The sequence below is a fragment of the Oncorhynchus nerka genome, unplaced genomic scaffold (assembly GCF_034236695.1).
Source record: "Oncorhynchus nerka isolate Pitt River unplaced genomic scaffold, Oner_Uvic_2.0 unplaced_scaffold_1013, whole genome shotgun sequence".
NCBI lineage: Eukaryota > Metazoa > Chordata > Actinopteri > Salmoniformes > Salmonidae > Oncorhynchus > Oncorhynchus nerka.
Window position 1 is genome coordinate 35,565 of NW_027040284.1, and position 18,996 is coordinate 54,560.

Sequence of the window (18,996 nt, forward strand, 5' to 3'; positions counted from 1 at the left end):
TTTATAGCCATGTCCCTTCACAGGGGGGCAATGATTGAGCAGAGCCCTTATGAAAACCCCAGTCTCTCATTTGGAAGCTAAAAGTACATGTAATTTTTATAGTCAAACATTTAAAATTGAACAACAATTCCATGTGAATCCGATAACTACAATGTGTAGACTTTCCACTGTAGAGTTTATGTCATCTTATCATTGATGAGAATGTCTCAGATGACAACCGAACTGACATCATGTTCATTAAGTACCACTGCATATGTTCAATTGGTCAGATTACCAGAATATAGTTCATTTCCCCCCACCTTCTGATGTTCCCAGAATCTCTATGTTAACCAATGGGTTTTCAAATTTCACATCAGTAGGGTAGAGAGAGGAAAAAGGGGGAAGAGGTATTTATGACTGTCATAAACCTACCCCCAGGCCAACGTCATGACACCAGTAACTAATGGGAACTGTGTAATCCTGTTCTATACACAAGGTCATATTGTTTACCCAGACAAACCCATTGTGTTACCTCTCACCCGACCTAGCCAGACTTTGAGCTATTTTTTAATGTCTCAAGATGAAAAAAACTAAAGTAGGCCTATTTTTTTTTTTTTTTTTAAGGAAGATTTCATATAAACTATTTGGTTTCAGGTGGCATAAACAAAAACCCAAATTCTCAGTCAAAAACAGAACACAGCCTCTATTCTCTTGTGTGATTTCATCTTCTCTAACTGGTTAAAACATGTTCTACGGGGGGACCAGTAGTAGTGCTCCTCTTCTCTAACTGGTTAAAACATGTTCCACAGCTGGACCAGTAGTAGTGCTCCTCTTCTCTAACTGGTTAAAACATGTTCCACAGCAGGACCAGTAGTAGTGCTCCTCTTCTCTAACTGGTTAAAACATGTTCCACAGCTGGACCAGTAGTAGTGCTCCTCTTCTCTAACTGGTTAAAACATGTTCCACAGCTGGACCAGTAGTAGTGCTCCTCTTCTCTAACTGGTTAAAACATGTTCCACAGGGGGACCAGTAGTAGTGCTCCTCTTCTCTAACTGGTTAAAACATGTTCCACAGCAGGACCAGTGGTAGTGCTCCTCTTCTCTAACTGGTTAAAACATGTTCCACAGGGGGACCAGTGGTAGTGCTCCTCTTCTCTAACTGGTTAAAACATGTTCCACAGGGGGACCAGTAGTAGTGCTCCTCTTCTCTAACTGGTTAAAACATGTTCCACAGCTGGACCAGTGGTAGTGCTCCTCTTCTCTAACTGGTTAAAACATGTTCCACAGCTGGACCAGTAGTAGTGCTCCTCTTCTCTAACTGGTTAAAACATGTTCCACAGCTCCTCTTCTCTAACTGGACCAGTAGTAGTGCTCCTCTTCTCTAACTGGTTAAAACATGTTCTGGTTAAAACACAGGGGACCAGTAGTAGTGCTCCTCTTCTCTAACTGGTTAAAACATGTTCCACAGGGGGACCAGTAGTAGTGCTCCTCTTCTCTAACTGGTTAAAACATGTTCCACAGCTGGACCAGTAGTAGTGCTCCTCTTCTCTAACTGGTTAAAACATGTTCCACAGGGGGACCAGTAGTAGTGCTCCCCTTCTCTAACTGGTTAAAACATGTTCCACAGGGGGACCAGTAGTAGTGCTCCTCTTCTCTAACTGGTTAAAACATGTTCCACAGCTGGACCAGTAGTAGTGCTCCTCTTCTCTAACTGGTTAAAACATGTTCCACAGGGGGACCAGTAGTAGTGCTCCCCTTCTCTAACTGGTTAAAACATGTTCCACAGCTGGACCAGTAGTAGTGCTCCTCTTCTCTAACTGGTTAAAACATGTTCCACAGGGGGACCAGTAGTAGTGCTCCTCTTCTCTAACTGGTTAAAACATGTTCCACTGCAGGACCAGTGGTAGTGCTCCTGTTCTCTGTGAGTCCACTCATGTGACTCCAGACTCCCTAACCTGGCAAAAGCATTTTCATATGAGGAGCAGTGGAAAGGCTTTTCTCCAGAGCGTATTATTATATGTATTTCCAGGTTAACTAACATGGTAAAACACTCTCCACTGTAGGGACATAAAGGCTTCGTTCTCAACTATCTTTCATACCATCTATTTGAGAGATCCCCGTCACCACACTAAGAACATTGGGTAAGCTTTTCCCCTCTGTGCATTCTCTTATGATCTTTTAGGTACTGTGACTTAACATAACTCTTTCCACATTGGGAACATTGGAAAGGTTTTTCTCCTATGTGTGTCGTCTCGTGAGTTTTTAGGTCCGCTGATCGTGAAAATCTCTTTCCACAGTGGGAACAGTGATAAGGCTTTTCTTCTGTATGTGTCCACTCGTGCTTTTTTAAATGCCCCAACTGAGTAAAACTCTTGCCACACAGAGAACATTGATAAGGCTTTTCTCCAGTGTGTATTCTCTCGTGCCTTTTCAGGTTAGCTACCACGGTAAAACTCTTTCCACACTGGGAACATTGGAAAGGCTTTTCTCCTGTGTGTGTTCTCTCATGAGCTTTTAGGTCCACTGACCGTGAAAATCTATTTTCACATTGGAAGCAGTGGTAAGGCTTTTCTCCTGTGTGTGTCCACTCATGCTGTTTTAGGTTCCCTAACTGAGTAAAACTCTTTCCACATTGGGAACAGTGATAAGGCTTTTCTCCTGTGTGTATTCTCTCATGTCTTTTCAGGTTAGCTAACACGGTAAAACTCTTTCCACACTGGGAACATTGGAAAGGCTTTTCTCCTGTGTGTGTCCTCTCATGCCGTTTTAGGTCCACTGACCAGGTAAAACTCTTTCCACACTGGGAGCAGTGATGTTTTCTTGCTGGTTTGGGCGTCTCTGGGTCTGGTTCCCCTGAAGGACTCTTCCCGCTGTCAGAGTGAGAGTCTGGTCTCTCTCCTGCCAAAAACAGACAGAGTATCTTGTTAAACAGAGACCTGAATGAAACCTTCACATGATAAAACTGTCTTCCTATGGAGGTTTAATCCAGACTAGATCCCTCAATAAAAGAGAGCTTGTCGTGACAAAGTGGTTGTAGGGTAAATCCAAATAATTTTTGAAAGCATCCCTTTCGATATATATATATATATATAACTCAAACGGTAAGATGTGTTGGGATACATTAATAATAATGTTGCACGCCCAATTTTTCAGTTTTTGATTTGTTAAAAAAGTTTGAAATATCCAATAAATGTCGTTCCACTTCATGATTGTGTCCCACTTGTTGTTGATTCTTCACAAAAAAATACAGTTTTATATCTTTATGTTTGAAGCCTGAAATGTGGAAAAAGGTCGCAAAGTTCAAGGGGGCCGAATACTTTCGCAAGGCACTGTGTATGTATATATATATATATATATATAACTCAAACGGTAAGATGTGTTGGGATACATTTTGCCCTCACTATCCATTAGAAGCAGACTTAAACTGACCCTAAAATATCTTTTTATTCTGTTAATGACTTATGTATTTTTTATTTAAATTTCCATACATGTTTGCCAATGCTCAGAAAGTGACTTGTTGGACTGTCATTACAACAGCGTTTTGCCTACAACAAAATCCCTCTTTTGCATACTAATAAGTCTTGCAAAAATGTGTTTTGTTTCGTTGTATTGAAAGGTGTTCATATCCACCCCCAGGAAGAATATCACACTTTTTGTTTTACAATTTCTGACAAGCGAACACTTAGATATGGTCATTTTCATTTTCGACAAGCGAACACTTAGATATGGTCATTTTCCGACAAGCGAACACTTAGATATGGTCATTTTCTGACAAGCGAACACTTAGATATGGTCATTTTCTGACAAGCGAACACTTAGATATGGTCATTTTCTGACAAGCGAACACTTAGATATGGTCATTTTCAGACAAGCGAACACTTAGATATGGTCATTTTCCATTTCTGACAAGCGAACACTTAGATATGGTCATTTTCCATTTTCTGACAAGCGAACACTTAGTTATGGTCATTTCCATTTTCTGACAAGCGAACACTTAGTTATGGTCATTTCCATTTTCTGACAAGCGAACACTTAGTTATGGTCATTTTCCATTTTCTGACAAGCGAACACTTAGTTATGGTCATTTCCATTTTCTGACAAGCGAACACTTAGATATGGTCATTTTCACATTTTTATATAAATTCTTAGAATGTTTGGGATTCCATTTTACCCAAACTTAGTTATGGTCATTTTCCATTTTTTCTACAAGCAAACAAAAGAGAGGGTTAGGGGAAAGGGGCCATTTTCTGTTAAAAAATCCAGGACAGTCTACAGTTATGCTACAGTCATTTTCCATTTCTGATAAAAACACCTGATATGGTCCATTTCACATTTTTATATAAACTTAGAATGTTTGGAATAGCCAATAGCCAATCAAAGAGCATGTGAACATTCTTTAGCAAAACAGAGTCTAACGGTGCGTATAGCCAATCAGAGCTAAATAGAATCTTTATAAAAACACCTGTCTCGCTCCAGGATCCAGAGTCTTTATCATTTGCTATTGCCAACTGAGCTACTGTGTTTACACAGAGTCTACACGGTGCACTATAGCCAATCAGAGCTACAGTCGATCTTTATACAAACGAGCCATTTGCTACATGGGCCCTGACATCATTCACTTTGAACTGGACTGTGTGTTTACAGGTAGGAGCCAGAGTCTACACGGTGCGCTATAGCCAATCAGAGCTACAGTCGATCTTTATACAAACGAGCCATTTGCTACACAGGCCCTGACATCATTCACTTTGAACTGGACTGTGTGTTTACAACTGTAGATCATTAGAACACATTAGGCAAAAAGCCACAAAATGCAACTGAATGGATTTCTGTAACTATGGAAACACCACGGGAGTCCTCTTTACATTTGGGAACTTCACTGTCCTGTTGATCAAACAACCATGAAAATGTAGGCTTATATTTCCCTATATATGCACAACAACAAGATCAACAACTAATTCTAGCCAGACCAAGGATGAGCTAAAAATCTAACAAAGAAACATGAGATAAAACTGATATGACTGATATTATGATTGACCGTTTGCTTCATATCTGCAAAATAGTTTAAAAAAACACAAACAGTTCCATTTCAAAGTGGCAGAAAAAAGATATATAAGTATAACAAAATATAAGTGTTGATATCAGTTGGCCTTTACTTCAATATTGTGTTTTGATGTATTTCTGATACCTTCTATGAGGTCTCAGAGGTCCTTCAAGGTTCTCTAAGGTTCTCTGAGGTTCTCTAAGGTTCTCTAAGGTTCCCCTTTTCATCTGTTTGACAATAAATCACTGCCTTTACTTATTCCTAATTTATAGGGAGGGAAAATGGTTGAAATGTATATAGGCCTTAATAACAAAATACAATATTTTAGCTTTCATTTGATACCCAATTTCACATGAACTTCTCGTTCGTGCTCACAGGACCTCTCACAGGTCCTCTCACAGGTCCTCTCACAGGTCACAGGACCTCTCACAGGTCCTCTCACAGGTCCCTCACAGGACCTCTCACAGGTCCTCTCACAGGTCCTCTCACAGGTCCTCTCACAGGTCCTCTCACAGGTCCTCTCACAGGACCTCTCACAGGACAGGTCCTCTCACAGGTCCTCTCACAGGTCCTCTCACAGGTCCTCTCACAGGTCCTCTCACAGGTCCTCTCACAGGTCCTCTCACAGGTCCTCTCACAGGTCCTCTCACAGGTCCTCTCACAGGTCCTCTCACATGGAAATGACCATATCGGTTTTACCAAATTAAATCACGATGTGCATCTAGTCTCCGCCATTTAAAAGGTGTCATGAGGACTTGGACAAATTCACTCAGGCATGTACGTGTATTAAAGTAGTCAAACGCGTAGTGTTTGGTCCCATATTCATACCACGCAAACATCCTCGGCAAGTTTGTGACTCAACAAACGTGTCGGATGCAAATTTGTTTTGGTTGTGTTTTAGATTATGTTGTGCCTAATATAAACGAATGTTAAATAATGTATTGGGTCATTTTAGAGTCACTTTAATTGTAAACAAGAATAGTATATGTTTCTGAACACTTCTACAATTCATGTGGATGCTACTATGGTTAAGGATCATCACGAATGAATCATGAATAATGATGAGTGAGAAAGTTAGAGGCATGAATATCATACCACACAAAAATACTAATTTCCCCTGTTATTGGTAAGGGTGAGAGGTTAGCATGTCTTAGGAAGTCTGAGGTTTATTCCTCTGTAATGGTGAGAGGTTAGCATGTCTTAGGGGGTCTGAGGTTTATTCCTCTGTAATGGTGAGAGGTTAGCATGTCTTAGGGGTCTGAGGTTTATTCCTCTGTAATGGTGAGAGGTTTATGTCATGTCTTATGGGGGTCTGTCTTAGGGGGGTTTATTCCTCTGTAATGGTGAGAGGTTAGCATGTCTTAGGGGTCTGAGGTTTATTCCTCTGTAATGGTGAGAGGTTAGCATGTCTTAGGGGGTCTGAGGTTTATTCCTCTGTAATGGTGAGAGGTTAGCATGTCTTAGGGAGTCTGAGGTTTATTCCTCTGTAATGGTGAGAGGTTAGCATGTCTTAGGGGTCTGAGGTTTATTCCTCTGTAATGGTGAGAAGTTAGCATGTCTTAGGGGGTCTGAAGTTTATTCCTCTGTAATGGTGAGAGGTTAGCATGTCTTAGGGGGTCTGAGGTTTATTCCTCTGAAATGGTGAGAGGATAGCACGTCTTAGGGGGTCTGAGGTTAATTCCTCTGTAATGGTGAGAGGTCTATTCCTCTGTAATGGTGAGAGGTTAGCATGTCTTAGGGGGTCTGAGGTTTATTCCTCTGTAATGGTGAGAGGTTAGCATGTCTTAGGGGTCTGAGGTTAATTCCTCTGTAATGGTGAGAGGTTAGCATGTCTTAGGGGGTCTGAGGTTTATTCCTCTGTAATGGTGAGGGGGTCTATTCCTCTGTAATGGTGAGAGGTTAGCATGTCTTAGGGGGTCTGAGGTTTATTTCTGTAATGGTGAGAGGCATGTCTATTCCTCTGTAATGGTGAGAGGTTAGCATGTCTTAGGGGGTCTGAGGTTTATTCCTCTGTTAGCATGTCTGAGGGGTCTATTCCTCTGTAATGGTGAGATGTCTATTCCTCTGTAATGGTGAGAGGTTAGCATGTCTTAGGGGGTCTGAGGTTTATTCCTCTGTAATGGTGAGAGGTTAGCATGTCTGAGGGGTCTGAGGTTTATTCCTCTGTAATGGTGAGAAGTTAGCATGTCTTAGGGGGTCTGAGGTTTATTCCTCTGTAATGGTGAGAGGTTAGCATGTCTTAGGGGGTCTGAGGTTTATTCCTCTGTAATGGTGAGAGGTCAGCATGTCTGAGGGAGTCTGAGGTTTATGCCTCTAACTTTCTTAGTCATCAATATTCACAATTCCTTTATGATCATCTGTAATCCTGGTAGAATCCACATTCATGTAGAAAGATATTATATTCTTGTTTACAAGAATAAATACCCTCCAACAAAAGGTTGGAGGGTATTCTGTACTGTTGCCTCATGAAACATTTCAGCTCAAATCCAAAATGGTGGAGTATAGAGGCTAAATTAAACGTTTTAGCGTCACTGAGCAGTAGTGAAAAGTATGTAAGTAAAAATACTACTTAAGTCGTTTTTTGGGCTCTGTACTTTACTATTTATATTTTTTATACAACTTTTACATGTTACATTTCGAATGCTTAGCAGGACAGGAAACTGGTTCAATTCACGCACTTATATCATACTGCTTCTGATCTGGCGGACTCACTGAAACACAAATGCTTCGTTTGTAAATGATGTTGTTTGTTATTCCGTCTGGTTTGCTTAATATAGGGAATGTGAAATGATTTACACTTTTACTTTTTAGCAAAGTATATTTTAGCAATGACAATTACTTCTGATACTTAAGTATACTTTAAGACTTTTTACTCAAGTAGTATTTTACTGGGTTGCTTTCACTTGAGTAATTTTAGACAGAGCCATGGATGCAAGGACTGACCACGCCTGAGATCAAAATGACCATTTCAACCACATTTTGAGGCTATACAGTGTTAGTTTACGATTACATTGTTTACACACAATGGAGTACACCGAGTTTGGGTTCTGGTGAGGTAGAACAGTTGAACTAAGCTCATTGGGTATTTCTAAGTTATATTCTCTAAGAATCAATGGCTAGGCCTCTATATGGGGAGGCAGGGTAGCCTAGTGGTTAGAGTGTTGGACTAGTAACCGGAAGGTTGCAAGTACCCCGGAGCTGACAAGGTACATCTCTCGTTCTGCCTCTGAACAGGCAGTTAACCCACTGTTCCTAGGCCGTCATTGAAAATAAGAATTTGTTCTTAACTGACTTGCCTAGTTAAATAAAGGTAAAATAAATAAAAAAATATATCATTAATTTAAAAGTCCAAACATGTAAGTACCATTCGCAGATTTCCCATTTAACACTTCCTACAGTACCGAACAACATATTTCATTGTAAAACTATGGTGGAAGGCCCCCTTGGCTTTAAAACCATACATTAATTCAACAACTGAGTGTTGTGTCCGTGTTTAAGACAATACTCACTAGTGTCAATCAGATCTCCAATCTCCACTTCCTCTCCTTCCTCCTCATCCTTTTTCACTCCCAAAACATCTTCCTCCTCCTCTTTTATTGAGATAGCCTCATCTTCCTCTTTCACTCCAAAAGTGTCTTTCTCTTCTTTCACTATAACATCCTCTTCTTTCAACGTGACAGCCTCCTCTTCCTCCTGTTTTATTCTGAAAGCTTCTTCCTCTTCTTTCACTGTAATATTCTCCTCTTCCTCTTCTTTTACGACAATGTTCAGACCCAGAGCTTCTTTCTCCGTCCAGGAGACCCCCTCTTCTTTAGCAGGATGGGAGTATCTTTGTGAGTTCATGGTTGGGCTACCTAAAATTAGCATTAGCCTAGTGCTTAGGCTCAGTATAATCAACCTTAACAAATGTTTCAATTTTAACAAGCAAACGACACCGAGATCAATACACACAAAAATGGTCTAAAGAGCTTCAATGTTCCGATTTTACGTTGGCTACAGAGTAGCCGAGTGGCGACTGAATGAATCAGTGGCCGTGTTGTTGTTGAAGAAGCTTCCCGTGTCACGTGATCCACTAGATTCTTCTTCTTCGATGTGGTTTAACGGCAGTTGGCATCCAATAAATGTTGCATTACCGCCACCTACTAGACTGGAGTATAACTCCCTTATACTTTGCTTTATTTGATTTTTTTTTTTTATAAATAAATAAAATACCCTACAATCACAAACAACACACCACCCTACTCCACTATTTAAATCTATTTAGCCCTACCTCAGGCCAACAGCCTGAAAGGATGGGACATCACCACTCAACACACACTCTTCTGACGTCAAGTCTCGCACACCCAAATACCTCTCTGCAGCTGCCACCACAACCTCAATGTTCTGTGTCTTACGTGTCCATCCCTGCAGTACAGTTTGATAACCATTGCTGTAAATTGGAAGATGGCGCCAGAGGAGATGGCTGCTGTTTTACCGTCTCTTAACCGACCGTTCTCTTTGGTTTGTTTTATCGCGTTGTTCGTAACTTGTTCTATCGCGTTGTTCGTAACTTGTTCTGTACATAATGTTGCTGCTACCGTCTCTTATGACCGAAAAGAGCTTCTGGACATCAGAACAGCGATTACTCACCACAAATTGGACGAAGAGTTTTTATTTAATGAGTCGAACGGGAAGGATATACTCCAAACACCCAAACAGGCCCTCGTCCTCATCATTCGCTTGAGAAGGAAACTGAGATTTTGCGGAAAGAGATCGGTGTGCCTTGTGAGGATCAGGCAACGAGTGGCTAATCTGCCTTTGCCCTCCGTACTGCTAGTTAACGTTCAATCGCTGGGGGGAAAAATGGGACAAACGGAAAGCACGTATATCTTTCCAACGGGACATTAAAAACTGTAATATCCTATGTTTCACCGACTCGTGGCTGAACGACAACATTGATAACATACAGCTGGCGTGTTATACACTCTATCGGCAGGATAGAACAGCAGCCTCTGGTAAGACACGGGGCGGGGGGGGCAGGATAGAACAGCAGCCTCTGGTAAGACACGGGGCGGGGGGGCAGGATAGAACAGCAGCCTCTGGTAAGACACGGGGCGGGGGCAGGATAGAACAGCAGCCTCTGGTAAGACACGGGGCGGGGGGCAGGATAGAACAGCAGCCTCTGGTAAGACACGGGGCGGGGGGCAGGATAGAACAGCAGCCTCTGGTAAGACACGGGGCGGGGGCCTATGTTATACACTCTATCAGCAGGATAGAACAGCAGCCTCTGGTAAGACACGGGGCCTGTGTTATACACTCTATCGGCAGGATAGAACAGCATCCTCTGGTAAGACATGGTGCGGGGGCCTGTGTTATACACTCTATCGGCAGGATAGAACAGCAGCCTCTGGTAAGACATGGTGCGGGGGCCTGTGTTATACACTCTATCGGCAGGATAGAACAGCAGCCTCTGGTAAGACACGGGGCCTGTGTTATACACTCTATCGGCAGGATAGAACAGCAGCCTCTGGTAAGACACGGGGCGGGGGGCAGGATAGAACAGCAGCCTCTGGTAAGACACGGGGCGGGGGGCAGGATAGAACAGCAGCCTCTGGTAAGACACGGGGCGGGGGGCAGGATAGAACAGCAGCCTCTGGTAAGACACGGGGCGGGGGGCAGGATAGAACAGCAGCCTCTGGTAAGACACGGGGCGGGGGGGCAGGATAGAACAGCAGCCTCTGGTAAGACACGGGGCGGGGGCCTATGTTATACACTCTATCAGCAGGATAGAACAGCAGCCTCTGGTAAGACACGGGGCCTGTGTTATACACTCTATCGGCAGGATAGAACAGCATCCTCTGGTAAGACATGGTGCGGGGGCCTGTGTTATACACTCTATCGGCAGGATAGAACAGCAGCCTCTGGTAAGACACGGGGCCTGTGTTATACACTCTATCGGCAGGATAGAACAGCAGCCTCTGGTAAGACACGGGGCCTGTGTTATACACTCTATCGGCAGGATAGAACAGCATCCTCTGGTAAGACATGGTGCGGGGGCCTGTGTTATACACTCTATCGGCAGGATAGAACAGCAGCCTCTGGTAAGACACGGGGCCTGTGTTATACACTCTATCGGCAGGATAGAACAGCAGCCTCTGGTAAGACACGGGGCCTGTGTTATACACTCTATCGGCAGGATAGAACAGCAGCCTCTGGTAAGACACGGGGCCTGTGTTATACACTCTATCAGCAGGATAGAACAGCAGCCTCTGGTAAGACACAGGGCGGGGGCCTGTGTTATACACTCTATCGGCAGGATAGAACAGCAGCCTCTGGTAAGACACGGGGCGGGGGCCTGTGTTATACACTCTATCGGCAGGATAGAACAGCAGCCTCTGGTAAGACACGGGGCGGGGGCCTGTGTTATACACTCTATCGGCAGGATAGAACAGCAGCCTCTGGTAAGACACGGGGCGGTGGCCTGTGTTATACACTCTATCGGCAGGATAGAACAGCAGCCTCTGGTAAGACACAGGGCCTGTGTTATACACTCTATCGGCAGGATAGAACAGCAGCCTCTGGTAAGACACGGGGCGGTGGCCTGTGTTATACACTCTATCGGCAGGATAGAACAGCAGCCTCTGGTAAGACACCGGGCCTGTGTTATACACTCTATCGGCAGGATAGAACAGCAGCCTCTGGTAAGACACGGGGCGGGGGCCTATGTTATACACTCTATCGGCAGGATAGAACAGCAGCCTCTGGTAAGACACGGGGCCTGTGTTATACACTCTATCAGCAGGATAGAACAGCAGCCTCTGGTAAGACACAGGGCGGGGGCCTGTGTTATACACTCTATCGGCAGGATAGAACAGCAGCCTCTGGTAAGACACGGGGCGGGGGCCTGTGTTATACACTCTATCGGCAGGATAGAACAGCAGCCTCTGGTAAGACACGGGGCGGGGGCCTGTGTTATACACTCTATCGGCAGGATAGAACAGCAGCCTCTGGTAAGACACCGGGCCTGTGTTATACACTCTATCGGCAGGATAGAACAGCAGCCTCTGGTAAGACACGGGGCCTGTGTTATACACTCTATCGGCAGGATAGAACAGCAGCCTCTGGTAAGACACGGGGCGGGGGCCTGTGTTATACACTCTATCGGCAGGATAGAACAGCAGCCTCTGGTAAGACACGGGGCGGGGGCCTGTGTTATACACTCTATCGGCAGGATAGAACAGCAGCCTCTGGTAAGACACGGGGCCTGTGTTATACACTCTATCGGCAGGATAGAACTGCAGCCTCTGGTAAGACACGGGGCCTGTGTTATACACTCTATCGGCAGGATAGAACAGCAGCCTCTGGTAAGACACGGTGCGGGGGCCTATGTTATACACTCTATCGGCAGGATAGAACAGCAGCCTCTGGTAAGGCCTGTGTATATTTGTAAAGAACAGCTGGTGCACGATATCATAAAGGCACTTACTACCATATCCCATTCAAAGGCACTTACTACCATATCCCATTCAAAGGCACTTACTACCATATCCCATTCAGAGGCACTTACTACCATATCCCATTCAGAGGCACTTACTACCATATCCCATTCAAAGGCACTTACTACCATATCCCATTCAAAGGCACTTACTACCATATCCCATTCAGAGGCACTTACTACCATATCCCATTCAGAGGCACTTACTACCATATCCCATTCAGAGGCACTTACTACCATATCCCATTCAGAGGCACTTACTACCATATCCCATTCAGAGGCACTTACTACCATATCCCATTCAAAGGCACTTATGCCCATTCACCCTCTGAATGGCACACATATACAATGCCTCAATTGCCTCAAGACTTAAAAATCCTTCTGTCTCCCCCCTAACAAGTGACATCAATAGCTTTCAACTGGATTCACCAGTCTTATGTCATGGAAAGAGCAGGTGTTCCTAATGTTTTGTACATGAGCATTATAACATGATTATAACCAAAAAATAAATGTGGAATAGCATGTACATTTACCGTTCAAAAGTTTGGGGTCACTTAGAAATGTCCTTGTTTTCCATGAAAACATACATGAAATGAGTTGCAAAATGAAATAGGAAATATAGTCGAGCCATGGACAAGTTTATAAATAAAGATGTTTAATTTAAATAATAATTGTGTCCTTCAAACTTAGCTTTTGTCAAAAAAAAATCCTCAATTTGCAGCAATTACAGTCTTACAGACCTTTGGCATTCTAGTTGTCAACTTGTTGAGGTAATCTGAAGAGTTTTACACCCCATGTGTCACGACTTCGGCCGAAGTCGGTCCCTCTCCTTGTTCGGGCGGCGGTTGGCGGTGGACGTCACCGGCCTTTTAGCCGATCCACTTTTCATTTTCCATTTAGTCTTTTACACACCTGGTTTCACTCACCCAATTACCTGTCTGTTCCCCATGTTTGGTTGTGAGTGATTGTTTGTTCAAATCAAATCAAATGTATTTATATAGCCCTTCGTACATCAGCTGATATCTCAAAGTGCTGTACAGAAACCCAGCCTAAAACCCCAAACAGCAAGCAATGCAGGTGTAGAAGCACGGTGGCTAGGAAAAACTCCCTAGAAAGGCCAAAACCTAGGAAGAACCCTAGAGAGGAACCAGGCTATGTGGGGTGGCCAGTCCTCTTCTGGTTGTGCCGGGTGGAGATTATAACAGAACATGGCCAAGATGTTCAAATGTTCATAAATGAACACACAACAGCACAGCCAGGTGGACTGGGGACAGCAAGGAGTCATCATATCAGGTAGTCCTGAGGCATGGTCCTAGGGCTCAGGTCCTCCGAGAGAGAGAAAGAAAGAGAGAAGGAGAGAATTAGAGAACGCACACAACCCAGACAGGATGATCACATCAGTGACTCAACCCACGCATCCCTCCCCCCAGGGACGGTATGAGAGACCCCCGGTAAGCCAGTGTTGTTGTATTGTGGTCCGTATTGTGGGCTTGGATTTATCTTGTATTTTGATGATTTTCAGTAAAGTTACTTTTATTCACTCATCTCTGCTGTCCTGCGCCTGACTCCTCTGCACCAGCTACACACAGACCCTTACACCATGCTTCCTGAAGCACCTCCCACAAGTTGGATTGGCTTGATGGGCACTTCTTACGCACCATACGATCAAGCTGCTCCCACAACAGCTCAATCGAGTTGAGATCTGGTGACTGTGCTGGACACTCCATTATAGACAGAAAACCAGCTGAATGCTTCTTCCCTAAAAAGTTATTTCATAGTTTGGAGCTGTGCTTTGGGTCATTGTCCTGCAGTAGGGGGAAATTGGCTCCAATTAAGCGTTTTAAACTGGAGTGATAGCCTTCCTTCTTCAAGATCCTTTTTAGCCTGTACACATCTCCCACTTTACCACCAGCAAAGCACCCCCAGACCATCACATTGCCTCCACCATGCTTGACAGATGGTGTCAAGCTCTCCTCCAGCATCTTTTCATTTTTTCTGCGTCTCGCGAATGTTCTTCTTTGTGATCCGAACACCTCAAACTTAGATTTGTCTGTCCATAACACCTTTTTCCAATCTTCCTCTGTCCAGTGTCTGTGTTCTTTTGCCCATCTTAATCTTTTCTTTTATTGGTCAGTCTGAGAATTTTTTTTTCTTTGTAACTCTGCGTAGAAAGGCCAGCATCCCGGAGTCGCCTCTTCACTGTTGACATTGAGACTGGACAGAGGAACTCTGCCTAGAAGGCCACCATCCCGGAGTCGCCTCTTCACTGTTGACGTTGAGACTGGGGTTTTGCGGGTGCTATTTAATGAAGCTGCCAGTTGAGGACTTTTGAGGCGTATGTTTCTCAAACTAGACACTCTAATGTACTTGTCCTCTTACTCAGTTGTGCACCGGGGCCTCCCACTCCTCTTTCTATTCTGGTTAGAGACAGTTTCCACTGCTCTTTGAAGGGAGTAGTACACAACGTTGTATGAGATCTTCAGTTTCTTGGCAATTTCTTGCAAGGAATAGCCTTAATTTCTCAGAACAAGAATAGACTGATGAGTTTCAGAAGAAAGTTCTTTGTTTCTGGCCATTTCGAGCCTGTAATCGAACCCCCAAATGCTGATGCTCCAGATACTGGTCTAAAGAAGGCCAGTTTTATGGCTTCTTTAATCAGAACAACAGTTTTCAGCTGTGCTAACATAAATGCAAAAGGGTTTTCTAATGATCAATTAGCATTTTAAAATGATTCATTTGGATTAGCTGATACAACGTGCCATTGGAACACAGGAGTGATGGTTGCTGATAATGGGCCTCTGTATGCCTATGTAGATATTCCATTGGAACACAGGAGTGATGGTTGCTGATAATGGGCCTCTGTATGCCTATGTAGATATTCCATTGGAACACAGGAGTGATGGTTGCTGATAATGGGCCTCTGTACACCTATGTAGATATTCCATTGGAACACAGGAGTGATGGTTGCTGATAATGGGCCTCTGTATGCCTATGTAGATATTCCATTGGAACACAGGAGTGATGGTTGCTGATAATGGGCCTCTGTACGCCTATGTAGATATTCCATTCAAAAAGCAGTCGTTTCCAGCTACAATAGGCATTTACAATGTTAACAATGTCTAAACTGTATTTCTATCTGATGTTATTCTAATGGACAAAAAAATGGCTATTCTTTCAAAAACAGAGAAATTGTGACCCCAAACTTTTGAACAGTAGTGTATATAGAAATAAGTGTTTGTTTCTAGAATGGAGGTTTGAAGATGACAGCTGCATATTAGCCTACACATATAGCATAGCCTACACATATAGCATAGCCTACACATACAGCATAGCCTACATATATAGCATATCCTACACATATAGCATAGCCTACACATATAGCATAGCCTACACATATAGCATTGCCTACACATATAGCATAGCCTACACATATAGCATAGCCTACACATATATCATAGCATACACATATAGCATAGCCTACACATATACATATCCTACACATATAGCATAGCCTACACAGGTCTGCTACCTTGATGTTGCGGCAGATGGCACAGTGCCCCCCGGCGAGGTCTGCTACCCTGATGTTGCGGAAGATGGCACAGTGTGTGTGTATGTATATGAGGTCTACTACCTTGATGTTGCGGCAGATGGCACAGTGCCCCTGGGGCAGTAGGTCTACTACCTTGATGTTGCGGCAGATGGCACAGTGCCCCCCGGCGAGGTCTGCTACCTTGATGTTGCGGCAGATGGCACAGTGTCCCCCGGCGAGGTCTACTACCTTGATGTTGCGGCAGATGGCACAGTGCCCCCCGGCGAGGTCCACTACCTTGATGTTGCGGCAGATGGCACAGTGCCCCCCGGCGAGGTCCGCTACCTTGATGTTGCGGCAGATGGCACAGTGTCCCCCGGCGAGGTCTACTACCTTGATGTTGCGGCAGATGGCACAGTACCCCCCAGCGAGGTCTACTACCTTGATGTTGCGGCAGATGGCAGAGTGCCCCCCGGCGAGGTCTGCTACCTTGATGTTGCGGCAGATGGCACAGTGTCCCCCGGCGAGGTCTACTACCTTGATGTTGCGGCAGATGGCACAGTGCCCCCCGGTGAGGCCTGCTACCTTGATGTTGCGGCAGATGGCACAGTGCCTCCCCCACCCGGTGAGGTCTGCTACCTTGATGTTGCGGCAGATGGCACAGTGCCTCCCCCACCCGGCGAGGTCTACTACCTTGATGTTGCGGCAGATGGCACAGTGCCCCCCCACCCGGTGAGGTCTGCTACCTTGATGTTGCGGCAGATGGCACAGTGCCTCCCCCCACCCGGTGAGGTCTGCTACCTTGATGTTGCGGCAGATGGCACAGTGCCTCCCCCACCCGGCGAGGTCTGCTACCTGCACCTCAGCCTTGCGTTTGTTGTTCTCCTCTCTCTTCCTTTGCAGATCCTCCCTCTTCCTCTGCAGATCCTCCCTCTTCCTCTGCAGATCCTCCCTCTTCCTCTGCAGATCCTCCCTCTTCCTGTGCAGTTCCTCCTGCCTCCTCTGCTCCTCTGCTTTGCCTCCTCTCCTTGTCCTTCTTCTCCTGGACCTGCTGGATGAGCATTTCATTGAAGCCGTCAGCGGTGACGACCCGAGCCGAGAGACTTCTTCAAATCAAATCAGATGTTATTTGTCAGATACACACGGTTAGCAGATGTTAATGCGAGTGTAGCGAAATGCTTGTGCTTCTAGTTCCGACAATGCAGTAATAACCTGCGGCTCACGGTCGGCTGCTGCTGAACCTGTTTGCCAAGATGGGAGGCATCAGGACGTTTGCCAGCCTCTGCTGCTGCTGAACCTGTTTGCCAAGATGGGAGGCATCAGGACTTTTGCCAGCCTCTGCTGCTGCTGAACCTGTTTGCCAAGATGGGAGGCATCAGGACGTTTGCCAGCCTCTGCTGCTGCTGAACCTGTTTGCCAAGATGGGAGGCATCAGGACGTTTGCCAGCCTCTGCTGCTGCTGAACCTGTTTGCCAAGATGGGAGGCATCAGGACGTTTGCCAGCCTCTGCTGCTGCTGAACCTGTTTGCCAAGATGGGAGGCATCAGGACGTTTGCCAGCCTCTGCTGCTGCTGAACCTGTTTGCCAAGATGGGAGGCATCAGGACGTTTGCCAGCCTCGCCGAGACAATGGCTGCAGTCAACAGGGTTGGGGTTGGGACAGCACACAGGGGACGGGGTTGATGCTGCTGGAATAGCGGTGTTCACTGCTGTTGGAGCCGCCTGGGTCGCCAGGGTGCCCTCCCCTTTCCCGATCACTTCGTAGCCTTCGCTCCCCACCTGCCATTTTTAAAAAGGCGAAGCTCCATCACGTAAATCATGCAAAAACAGGCGGCGTTGAGGTCTCCTCTTTTGATTTGGTTGGAAAGGGAAGAAATTGTGCTTTTACAGTGGTATTCATATTACATTCTTCTACAGATGCACAATCGAGAGCATCCTGTCGGGCTGTATCACCGCCTGGTACGACAACTGCTCCGCCCGCAACCGTAAGGCTCTCCAGAGGGTAGTGAGGTCTGCAGAACGCATCACCGGGGGCAAACTACCTGCCCTCCAGGACACCTACACCACCCGATGTCACAGGAAGGTCATAAAGATCATCAAGGACAACAACCACCCGAGCCACTGCCTGTTCACCCCGCTATCATCCAGAAGGCGAGGTCAGTACAGGTGTATCAAAGCTGGGACCGAGAGACTGGAAAACAGCTTCTATCTCAAGGCCATCAGACTGTTAAACAGCCACCACTAACATTGAGTGGCTGCTGCCAACACACTGACTCAACTCCAGCCACTTTAATAATGGGAATTGATGGGAAATGATGTAAAATATATCACTAGCCACTTTAAACAATGCTACCTAATATAATGTTTACTTACCCTACATTATTCATCTCATATGTATACGTATATACTGTACTCTATATCATCTACTGCATCCTTATGTAATACATGTATCACTAGCCACTTTAACTATGCCACTTTGTTTACATACTCATCTCATATGTATATACTGTACTCGATACCATCTACTGTATCTTGCCTATGCTGCTCTGTACCATCACTCATTCATATATCCTTATGTACATATTCTTTATCCCCTTACACTGTGTATAAGACAGTAGTTTTGGAATTGTTAGCTAGATTACTTGTTGGTTATTACTGCATTGTCGGAACTAGAAGCACAAGCATTTCGCTACACTCGCATTAACATCTGCTAACTATGTGTATGTGACAAATCAAATTTGATTTGATTTACAGTTGACCTGGAAGTATTACGTTTTTTTTAAGGGGCGCTAAAATAAGGTCAATTGTACGGACCAGGACCAAGGCGATGTACAAAAGTGAGTGAGTTTACGTTACACAATGGTTGGATTCCAAATTCTATATTACACTACAATTTAAAAATGTTCAACAAGAATGTACTGGGTTGGTTGAAAAGAGATAGTAAACCGACATTCCGTGGACTATTTAGACATAGA